Below are 12,053 nucleotides of genomic sequence, written 5' to 3' on the forward strand. Positions count from 1 at the left end.
ACTGTTTGTAACTTTTTAAGCGTATAAATCTACCGGGTCGGGATCCCATGCGCGCTCGCGCGTTGCCGGAGCCTCTGCTCCTCTGCCTGCTTGCCTTCACTCACACACCGTGCGCGTTCTTGCAGTCTTGCTCCACCTCTACATGTGAACGCGCCTTCACCCCACACTGCAGAAGAGTTAGTTTAGCTCTTAGAATATCTAGTGAATACAGTGTACGTTGCTGCAGCTCCTCCAGACCAACAGAGGTTTCCCATGTCTTGTGAAGTGACGGGGCTCCGCAGCGAGAAACGTTATCGTCTCTGACCGGATGCCGGTGTCTCCCTCCGGCCGCGGTTGGGAGGTGATAACGTTACTCTTCCTGCTTCAGCCCCGGCACCGACCCGCTTTTGCTGAAGCAGGAAAAGCCAACACTAGGATCAGCAGTGATTCATGGAGAGACCTTCGTCTGGTCAGCTAACATTACTGCCCAGCAGGTGAAATATAGAGTGATATCGTGGTTTTAGCTGACGTGTGCGCCTCACTGTTTTGAGCGATGTTCGAGCCCGACGCTGACTTTCGTTAACTTAGCGGCCACAGGTGTCACTGTTAACAAGCAATTCTGAAAGTTACAAATAATCCCTTTAAATTATTCAATATAATTATACGAAACCTTATAATTTCCAGAATACCATAATTTTACATGCTGCTTCGTTTCCGACTGTCACTCATCTTGTCTGCTATTTGTGCACTCCTCTCTCTTTCTCTCCTCCTCTCCCCCCTGCTCTGTACCTGTAGACCGTCAGCGCCCCGCCCCTCCCTGCTTGATGGTATGATCCTTGTCTTTCATCACCTGATTGGTCGCACGGACGTCATTAACACAACATTCAGTCACAGTCAGTGCATGGAGTGCCCGTGGTGTAAATTGTCTTATCATTCTGCCTTGAATTAATTAAAAAAAACAAAAAAAATGTCTCTCAGACGGGAGCCGGCTCCTATCGTTCACTTAAAAGAGCCGGCTCAAAGAACCGACTCGTTCGCTAACGACACATCACTAGATGGTGTAAAGGAAGTGGGATGCATTCAAGAACCGCGAAGTTCTTTATAGACCCAATTTATACGTCTTTATAGTGGCTGATAATTATGAGTTTCTAATTAAAGCGAGACAAAAGCTTACGTTTTAGGTAGGCAGGTACACTCGGCTATAATATCAGTATTTAAAATGTAACGTTAACTGCTTTACTTATGTTGCCTGATAAGACATTTTATCAATACTGTGTTGTTGTTGTTGCTCAAACCAGACAGCTCTGTCAATTCAATTCAATTTGCTTTATTGGCATGACTGTCAGGTGAACAGTATTGCCAAAGCGTCAATTCAATAATAAATAAAAATAAAAAAATAACAAAATAAAAACAAAACATATGTATAATTCATTAAGCAAATTACAATATATAGATATTTAAAAAGAGCATGCATGTAAATGGAAGGGGCAGAAATCCTGACAGCTTGTTTCAAATGCAGAGTTTCTGAATACGGGCTGTGTGTATTTCCCTGTGGATTGAGTGTTTCGATACTTTTACAGTATTTATATAGGACTTAAGCCTGCTTTATAATAAAAAAAAACATGAAAATCTCACTTTTTTATAAAATGGGACCTTTAATTGAACATTTGTCTGGTACTATGCAGCAATATAGCGCAACAAATGACATGATTAGGGCCTTTTGGCAGGCCACTCTGTCTTGAAGAGGGCCCCTGTGTCAAAATATTGTTTTAAGAGCTTTACTTTTTAAGATTTTGTTCCCATATGTTGCAAATTCCATCATTCATTTGTGTTAATCAAGCTACTACACTACTTCTACTACTACACTGTAGGCCTATACCTGGAGCCAGGTAGTATTCCAGCATAGAAAAACTGTTCATAATGCACATAGAGGGGTGGATGACGGGTTAATAGGGGCTCATCATCTTTATTGCCTTAGGGCCCCTTAGCAGGTTGACTTTCAGCTTTACTGAAATGCCATGCAATCTAAAGTCTTAAAAACAGGATCATTTAAGTCAGGGTTTTTCATCATAGCATTAAGAGTATTGTACAAATTCATGTTTTGAACATATGAATTGTAGTATTGTAATATCTCCACAAGATGTCAGTATAGTAACACAAGAGTCCCGGTCCCATATCTACTGTAGGTTTTACAGTTGTGCTCAAGGGAGTTTATAATATTGAAGGATTATAATATTGTTTTGCTCTTTTTAAGAAGTGATGGCTGGGATTGTTGGCCTCTCCTAAGGGCATGCACACTTCAAAGTGTTAAACTGCTAATATGTAAACCCAAGGGCCATTATTCCTTTTTTCAGTATTCTTCAAACTGCATCCTCTATACTTATCAGACCATTTATTTCATGTTTTCTCAGACCTCTGAGGATGTCACTTATTTTTTGAGTTAACCATCATTTTGTTATCTACACATGTCAGCAGTCTGGAAAATAGTAAAACACGTATGTCTTTTTTCCTGTCATGTATTTTATGATAATCAAAAGCGTCATCATGAATAGAAGAAAAACATGCAGCGCTGTCAGTCAGTCAAACCCCTCCTTCTATATAGACACTAGTATCTGTATCATTATTGATTAGTATGGGAGTGGCAACAATGACCTTACAGTTGTTCAAAGTCAGCTGCTAATAGCTCATTAGTTTTAATGGGTGGGTGCTAAATGGAGTGAAGTCACAGGTTGAGAGGTGCCACTCAGATGAAATGGTAAACAATGAACCTGAAAGATGTTCCTCTGTTGTTTTCTAACCGTTTGTAAATCAGCCTATATTCCTGCAGTGTTTTCTGATTGGTTGTGGTTCTCTGAAACTACACTACCAGATATAAAAAAAATATTATTTTGTCTAAATCTCCTACAAATAAAACCGATTAAATCTTCTACATAGCAACATGCTTTCCCTTCTATTTAGTTATTTATTATATAACAGGGAGTTTACGATTTATTTCAGTGCTGCACAATCATCCATTTTATTATGTGTATACAATTTTGTAGGAGTACAGATCTGAATTTCAAGTGTAGATGGAGATGAAATGTAAGGCTGGTCAAATTAGAAATAAAAATAACAGATAAGGAATACCTGTGTTCCAAATCATTCTATATTTTCATAGACATAAATGCTATATGCCAATGTAGGGAGAAGAGGAAATGTACATTTCCTTGTGAAAATATCCTTTCTTACATCAGCGCCCAAAATCCATGCCAAATAAACAAGAAGTAACGTCTCTGTGGCTGCTTTGAGAAATTGGTCTCCGGAGAGAGCTTTCTAGGTTAATTTATTCTGTATCGGGCTGGCAGTGTGTGTACTGTCACCACTTTTAAACTCGGGGCAGGGCACATTTTGTGTGCAAGACTGCCTAAGATAACTTCTCATGGCTCCTTGGGATGGCTGCTGCCGGTTGATTCTGGCAGGCCATGAGACAACCCGTTTATTTGTTTGTTTGTCCCGTGAGTTTCTGGCTGGCCGTTCAGGGCTCTGTTTGGCCCCGGTCCCTGTTGGGCTTCTATTTCTGAAACCCAAGTGGCTCTTAATGAAGCTGGTAGGGTTGGCATGGGCCCTCAGCAAACCCAGGCCTGATCAGACCCTTCTTCTTCTGCCTTGGCAGCCACACTCCATTTGCTCCCTCTGGCTTCCTAATTTAGTAACGGTGGGTAAAAATATGTGCTAACGAACAAGGTCTGGTATGTCAGGCTGGCGTCCAGAGAAGAGGGAGGGAGGGGAGGGGTGTGTGTGTGTGTGTGTGTGTGTGTGTGTGTGTGTGTGTGTGTGCTGTTTTCGCAGCAGGCACCCAGTGACAGGGGTAGAGTCACTCAGACCTCTCTGACATCTGTGTGTTTGCGTGTATGTGTAGACGTTCAGGGGAGCGTGTGGGGCTGGATGACGAGAGGTGAAGGGTGAGCACTTAAAATTTCTCACCCTTGCCAAACTCCATTCAAACCCTTCTAATCATTCTTCTGTTTTATTCCAACCACACTGTAAGGCTGCAGAGTAAACCTATAGTACACAGTGCAAAATTATTGAAAGAGTTTTCATGGTGTTTTACACACCGTCTGCAAGTTTTCAGAGTCTGGCTTTAGGAGGATATAGCACCTGTAAGTGACATCCTTTTAAAGTTGAATTTTAGGCACCGTAGCGTACCATGTAAGGTGCTGTTTTCGGTTATTTTAAGCCCAACTGTTAAGTTCTCTCAATAATGAAACATTAAAGTGGAAGAGCAGCAGCAGTTTGTCACGCTAGCGAGTGTAGCACGCGCAGCTTTTAAATATCCTCTCCACAGACCTGCAGTCACATCTGTTAGGGTATACTTTATAAATGGTTAATGAGCCAATACCTATAGACCAGTAATATGCCATTTGTAAGCAGAACTTTTGGGTTGCTGTGTAACATAGTTGGACATTTTAACATTATGTATATGGGCAGATACATAAACTGTGACACATAAATTGCCGGTCTATATCCTCCTCCAGTGTAACTCTTTTTTATCTCTCATTTCAATTCATCAGGTTGGCCCCTCCAATTTATGACCTCTCCGCCACTTACTTTCTGGGAAGGAGCTTCAGAGAATCCAGACCATAATCCAGGTATTACTCAAAAACTATGACACCTATAAACCATGACACCTCAATGAGCATTTTGATGCATATGATTTTGAGCTGATGTATTGCTCACTGCAAATAATTTCTGTTCTGTTTAGCGTCTGTGAGGGCTTTCTGGATCTGTAGGGAAACCCTTTAACATGTGAGCTACAGAGCTTCCTGGTTCAACTATGTATACTGTATATAGATTTGGCTACAAACCATGCAGGCAGCGGAAGAAAAACATGTTTTAATGTATGTTTACACTATACACCTCAGACTTTCAAAGTCCTCCGTTTTCCATGGACCTGTTCCAGCAAACATTAACGGTGAATAACTTTATTGAGGCCGTTTTAATGAAAGACACAGGAAAAGTGGTGCCAGTAAACCCTTATTATTCTGAAAAATGTTTTCTTACTAAAATTACAGGCTTGCTGTGAAATGATACCAAAGTGTTAGCCCTTAAAAACAATACTATATGATGGTAATAAGAGCTTTTAATTCTTTAGTTTCGAAGCTTAGAGTGCTCGCTGCCTGAGTCCTGAGCTTGCAATTACTCCATTTTCATCTGTCAAGATTCTCGACCATAGAAATCTGCCCTCAAGCACTTTAGCACTTGCCCTTCCTGTTCACAGTTTAAGAGGCTCATGGCAACCTTGTCAACTTCACTTGTAAACCCAAAGCTTTAGATGAAAACAGAAAACCTCCTTGTCTGTTGGAAGGCGGCGGCGGCGGCGGCGGCAGCAGAAGCTCTAAATTTACAGGCAGGATAACAGCAGCTCAACGCACTCTTACTGTACCTTTTCATCGATTAATAAAAAAAATCACCTGATTAGTCACGAAAACTGTATCTTGCAACCAGTTGCACAGAGAGTTTGGGTGAATTCCCTTAAGCTGTGTGTTGAACTTTTGCCAGGCAACTGTGCAGTCAAAGACAGGCTAGGTAACAAACCACAACTGTCCCCTGCTTGTGCAGGAACAGGCATGCATCATGATTCACAGAGCTGCTGGCTAGATCAGCCTCACTGAGCTGAATAAGAAAATAGAAGATCTGCACGACACAGTTAACATTTCTATTCTGTGATCTAATCGTCATGCATCATTATGGGTTTAAAGCCATGTAATGTGTATTTCATGTTGTCATACATTTGCAAAACTATCTATTTGGAACTATTATAGCAGTTTTATAAAGAGATAATTTGTTGTTGTTTGATTGTTCCCACTTAGTATTGGGCTAACAATGCAACTGAGACCAGATATTATTATGTTTCAATGAACAACTCTACCCAGCTAAGTGCTTTACCTGTCGACACAGGAATGTTCCCATCTTGCATAACAAGAAAACAATTTATGGATCCACTTCTCAGATAGACAATCAAACTCTGCCCTTTTTGGAGTAGTTTTTGCTCGTCAGATATGTCACAGTTATTTGTTAAAACCACAAAGTAGCACCTTACTTTTATACAGCTGTCCCCACTTCCTGTGCTAGTTAACCCACAGACACCCACCCCTCAGCAGTGAACATCAGCCCCTGTCATAACAAATAGTGTTTAGAGTAAGAACTGATAGAGTAGACGGTATTTAATGTGACCTATTTTTATATAGTCTCTTAGATAGTAAAGTATAACACTACCTGTGTTGATATTCCTGTTTTATTTTCAACTGAAGTCCTAAATTTGGTGAAAACTGGCCCATGAGTGGTTTACCACTTTAACTAAGTTATCCTGTTCTGACTCGCAGCAAATACGCCAATGTCTTCACAGCTGCTGCACTTCAGATAAAGCATATGGTTTGCCCATAGAACAAGAAATGTGTCTCAGTGCCATAATCGAAGTATTTGTGCAAGTAATGCCGCTGTAAAGAAGTAGAAACAAAGCCAGGCACTTAAGCCAGGCACCCCTTCCTTTGAACCGACTGGAGCTGTCCACAGCAAAGACATGATAGTCACAGTACGATAAGATAAGCTCTCTTTCCATGCAGCAGCATCGTTCCATGCCAGTGCTTTGTTTAACAATAGTTTTGTATTCAAATGTGAATTGTTCTCTGCTATGGCAGAGACTTAGAATGGCTTAAACTTGTGTTTATCCTTACCCAAACCTTGGCCTAATTTGAAGCATATGCAGAAAACAAATCTACTATTGTTTCACCGCTAAATCTTCTTCTCTCCTTTCTATTCAATGTCAAAATCAAAGATTACGGAAAGCTTTGGAGGTGATATATTGCCATTCTTTGTTTAGACAATGGCACACTAAACCAATAACTGTGTTTTGTGCGCTGACAGCATGTACGTTCCTTCATAATTGCAGTTTTAGCAGCACTGTGACAGGGAGATATGTGTATGGGGGAGTTTCATCTTCTTCCAATGGCCCTGCAATCAAGCTTTAGCTGCTAAAACACGGATCAGCAACTGTTCGCCACATATTTTCAAAATGATGTAGAGGGGGTTGTCTGTATCTCTGCCCCCTCCAAATCAAACACACACACACACAAAGATGGCACTGCCAAGGACAATCCCCAAAATGATGAGAGGATGGTGCGGTTCCTTGTCCTCGGTGCTCTGTGGTCCAGCCTTGTATCACCTGGTTGGGAACCAGGGGGGAAATCTGCAAGTTGCCCATTCGCTCTCTGATCGCTGCAATTCAATGTTAACTGTGCTTATGCTACAGAGGGGTCCAGCATGAACACATTTCACCTGCTTCTCTAACTGCATGTGTAAAATGTGCGGCATCTGTCCAGGAAAAAAAGAAAACCTCTCTGTCCAAAAGAATGCCAGTTTATAATCTTTGATACACATTTAAAGTGGCAGTAGGCATTATATATTTGGCATCATTTGGCAAAAAATCCATAATAACCTTTCAGCATATTGTAATTCAAGTGTTCTGAGAGATAACTAGACTTCTGCACCTCATCATGGCTCTGTTCTCAGGCTTTAGAAAATCTAGCCCTTGACGGGAGACTTTGACCAATCACAGGTCAGTTCATTGAGAGAGCGTTCCTATTGGCTGAGCTCTGACTGGTTGTTTTCCTCAGGTAAGTGAAATCTTGCAGATGCCGTTAGGAGCACCGAAGGACACCGAAGGACACAGAGGCACATGATTTTTTTCAGGTTACCTGTTTCATGTACTACTGTCACGATATAGCGACCGTTTTATAAAAATAACTTTTTTTAATCATATTTGCTCCAATCTCGCCTACTTCAGCTTTAATGTCAAATGAGTCAGCCAGTAATATTTCAGGGCCTGCGGACTTTTTCTGATATCATTATATGAAGACTTTGTGAATATGGTATTATGGCACATGTACAGTCACTTTCAGCAGGTTGCTGACTGCAAAAGAAATTGATGCCTACTGCTTAAAGCTGCAGTACGTAACTTTGAGCAAATATGATAAAAAAGTTATTTTTATAAAACTGTCACTATGTCCTGACAGTGGAACAAGAGACAGATGATCCGTGAAAAAAATCATGTTCCTCAGCCTCCTCCTGTGCTCCTAATGGCATTTGCAAGATTTCAACATGCCTGAAAGAAAACAACCAATCAGAGCCGAGTTGTCTCTGGACAGCTGTCAATAACTGCTCGTGAAACTCAAACTGTCAAACTAGGCAGCGCTGATCAAATATGAATCAAGATTATGTTACTGTAATGCCTATTTCTTGCCTCAATTGTATTCAGAAACACGTTGTAGTGTACTGTTTAGCTGCAAAATTAGAAAGTTTGTGACCCGGCAGCCATGTTGAAAACAATCGAGCCAAAACCAAGCACTGCCCACCGGCCAGCGCAAACTTTCTCATTTTACAGCTAAACAATACACTGAAAACATTTGAGGTGAGAAACAGGCATTACAATTACAGAATATTGATTAATATTTGTTAAGCGCTGCCTAGTTTGACCGTTTGATCGGAGTACACAAATTTGTGAGCAGTGATTGACAGCTGATTTAGAGACTTTGGGCGCTGTGAAATCTTACGGAGGCAGAGGAACATGTCTCATTTACTACTGTCAGGATATAGTGACAGTTTAATAAAGATAACTTTTTATCATGTTTGCTCAAAGTTACCAACTGCAGCTTTAAATCAGAAATGAATCAGTCATACTTAATAGTTGACCAAACCACTAACTTAACCCCCACCCCCACGAATATGCTTCCAAAGTGAACGGTAGCAATAGGAATACGAATATCAAAAGGGGGGTTTTGTCACTTACCTTTGACTATGAATGTGAATGAGAGGCTAAATGTCCGCCTGTGGTGCTCTGACCTTTGTGGCTCCTCTGCTGACTTGGTTCAGGTAAGTGCAGGTTGTGTGATGCAGTGGTATCAATAATGGAAGAAAGGCAACCCCCTCCCTCTGGCTGCTATGTGGGTCAGAGGAGGCTCTCGGTGGATGGGAGAGATTGATGAAGAGCACCAGGGAGAGCGTCGGAGCGCCTACCTCACAGCGGTGCAACCCAAGCCGCTCCCCCTGCACTTGTTCCCGAGGCCCCCCTCCTGAGCTGCGCCGCCTGGCGCTCTTTAAATGACCTTCAAATTAGCCTTATTTTTCAGGGCTCCAAACCCTTCAGGGCCCTTCCTGGAAGGATGGTGGTGGTGGTGGGTCTTGTTCTCACTCTCTTTCTCTGCTCTTTCTTTTGTTAGCTTTATGTTGACCACAGATGGAGTAGAAAACAACAGAGGAGTGGAGATGGTGTAGCAAAGGTGAGTGATTTTCACTCCTGTTGTGTCTGTGATGTAATCAGACAAGTGGAGCTGTTATGTGGTCCCGATTATGCAATTACAAACACACACGCATACACGTCGAAGCACACACAACTTTTTACCCTTTCATTACACCCACTCTTCCAAACATATTCCTTTGACACACATCCTCCTTTCAGCATCTGCAGACGATGATACATGTGGTGTTTTGAGAGGTTAGTGTGCGTGATGGTGGATGTAAGTCACAGTGGGATCCTTCTTCCACTACATCACAGAACAACACTCTGTCGAGCAGGCCATCCATCACTACAGCTGTGGTTTATGTACACACAGCAGGTCATGCTGGTCCTCTGTCCAGACCCGATGCAGAGCTCTTGATTATCCATTCGCATTAAGAGAAACACCGCTCTCTAATGGAACTAAATGAGTCAAGACGGCTGCAATTTGCGAGGTTATGCTTTGATGAAATTGCTATTCGCAAGGCTTTGATTTATGATTTTTTTTCAGCAATTTCCGGATGATTTGCTCACAATTTAGGTTTATTATAGAATGCAAATTCCCCAGTCTCATCTTTCTACACCTGTTGACAAAATGTGGAGGGTGAAGAAGCTGCTCGCAAACTCACCTCACCAATCGACACCAATCGACACAGCAAATGATAGAAACAAACACTCAGGCTGTGAAACTGTTAGACGCTAAGCTAAATCTCTTAGCTGTGTGCACACTGTAGCCTGGCAGCCTTAAAGGTGACCTTATACAGTACAGGCATATGTTGCACCCTGTTGGGAAAAGCTTTGACTTTTGTTTCATTTTTATTACACTGTGGTGAAGCCTTTCCCCCCAAGAAGACAATACACCTCCACACAGTACTGGCATTATAAATGTTATTTGCACAAGTGGCAATTTGTCATGGAGAGCTTTTTAACATCCTGACCTTGTGCAGAATAGTGCACGGAAACTTTTAACTCGCCAAGTGAAGATAACGTAGTGATTGTACAACAATTATGTCCTCATCAGAAACCTCTCTGGGTATTCAAAAAGAACAGATATTCATTTTCATGATAGATGTTACTGATAAAAGGTAAATAGCCAGAAAATTAAGCTCAAAATTCAAAGCAGTCTCTTTTCCCCTGCTTGCTTTTTGATACTCAGCCAAACATTTGGAGTTAATTCTCCAGCCATCGTGATGGAAAATCGACAGACGGGATTGTAACTCACAGGCAGCGAGAGAGAGTTGGAGAGCAAACATCAAGGGGAATCAAGTTGGAAAACATAATAAGTCATCGTGTTAGCTGTGTGAAGTGAAAGAGATGGTGTGAAAATAGGCAGGAGGACAGCCAGAGGTGGGGCATGATGACTGATGGCTGGGTAGGATGGGGGCTTGTTGCTCCAGAAGGGCAAACCTAGCCTGATTGATTGGCTAGTATTTCAGAGAGGCCCCGTGCCCATTTGCTTATGATGCTGGAATGCTTTGGTAGCATTTTATAGAAGGAGTGAAGACAAATGATGAAAAGCAGCCAATGTACAGTAAGAAGTTAAAATTATTGAGCGTGAATCAAGCCGTGGGACGAGACCATGATGGTATTTATATTGTTTAAGCTGAATGAGTGTCTTATTATGTTAGTATTTAATTTCACAGGAAAAGGGTGCAGATGTTTAATGTTTTTTTTTATAGTTTTGGCACTTGGCATCATTCGCATACTGTATATGGCAAATGAATGTTATACTTGTCACAGAGGGGGCAATAATATCATTGAAAATAATATAGAGATCTGAACGTATCTATATCAGGAGAAGTTACAGACATTTTTAAACACTATCTACATGTAGAAAAAAGAGTCTACAGTCATGCTAACAGCTCTGTGAGGCTGTACTCAGACACAGCGATGCTTAAATGCTGACGTCAGCATTTTTACATGCGCAAAATCACAACATAATACCATTTAATGTTTACAATACTCACCATCTTAGTTTAGCTAGTTTGATAATTGGCGCTAAATACAGAGTACAGCTGAGGCTGATGTGAATGTTATTTTTACAGGTATTTCAACTTAAATCAAAGTATTGGACAAATTGAAATTTTTCGGACGGGAGGGGAGGTGGATGGGTCCAACAAACACAGGACTTTCAACCTGGGACACCGGTGTTTTGTTTGTGTTTTTGTAAGTTACATTAGTGACATTTGTCACGTATTTTTCGTACTGCTGTTACGTTGTTACCGTACATACTGTACATTGTTTACGTACTTATTTTTAGGCTAACCATGATGTTTTTCCTAAACCTAACTAAGTGATTTTGATGCCCCCTGCTGGTACTGCACCTTCATTTACTGTATGTGTGTAATATTCACACCATGGCGAGGCAAAACGTGACTCTGACACGCTAACCTCTGGTAGATAGGCGGTTCTATTACATGCTTTGGGGTGATATATGGTTGAAATTTCATGGCAATCTATCCAATAGTTGTTGAGACTGGTTATACCTGTTAGTTTTCGTATTGATTTTAAAATTCTTTTTATTAGCTTATAAGGCACTGCATGGCTGTGCACCAGACTACCTCTCAGAAATGCTTTTGCGATGCTGCTTTCAGCCATTATGCTCCAAGCCGCTGGAACAGCCTTCCAGAGTTTTTGAGAAGAGCTGAAAATATTGATATTTTTAAACGTAAACTAACAACCCATCTATTTAGTCTGGCTTTCATGTAGTGTTTTATAATACTCATTGTTTTACTACTTTGAGTAACTGTTGATCATTATGACA

The 12,053-nt window shown here is 41.2% G+C and overlaps 1 long non-coding RNA gene across 2 annotated transcripts in view; it reads left to right on the forward strand.

Moving 5' to 3' along the window:
• The window catches only part of LOC119486660, a 10,069-nt gene extending 378 nt beyond the window's left edge, over nucleotides 1-9,691 (forward strand). Inside the window, exons 2-4 of one of the 2 annotated variants that reach the window (XR_005206572.1) lie at nucleotides 775-806; nucleotides 4,530-4,607; nucleotides 9,234-9,691. This is a non-coding gene — a long non-coding RNA (uncharacterized LOC119486660). Of the gene's footprint in view, nucleotides 1-774; nucleotides 807-4,529; nucleotides 4,608-4,720; nucleotides 5,047-9,233 lie in introns of those variants that run through there. The other variant, XR_005206573.1, reaches the window with a different exon arrangement.
• Nucleotides 9,692-12,053: the final 2,362 nt, after the last annotated feature.

This window comes from Sebastes umbrosus, chromosome 4, assembly GCF_015220745.1.
Source record: "Sebastes umbrosus isolate fSebUmb1 chromosome 4, fSebUmb1.pri, whole genome shotgun sequence".
NCBI lineage: Eukaryota > Metazoa > Chordata > Actinopteri > Perciformes > Sebastidae > Sebastes > Sebastes umbrosus.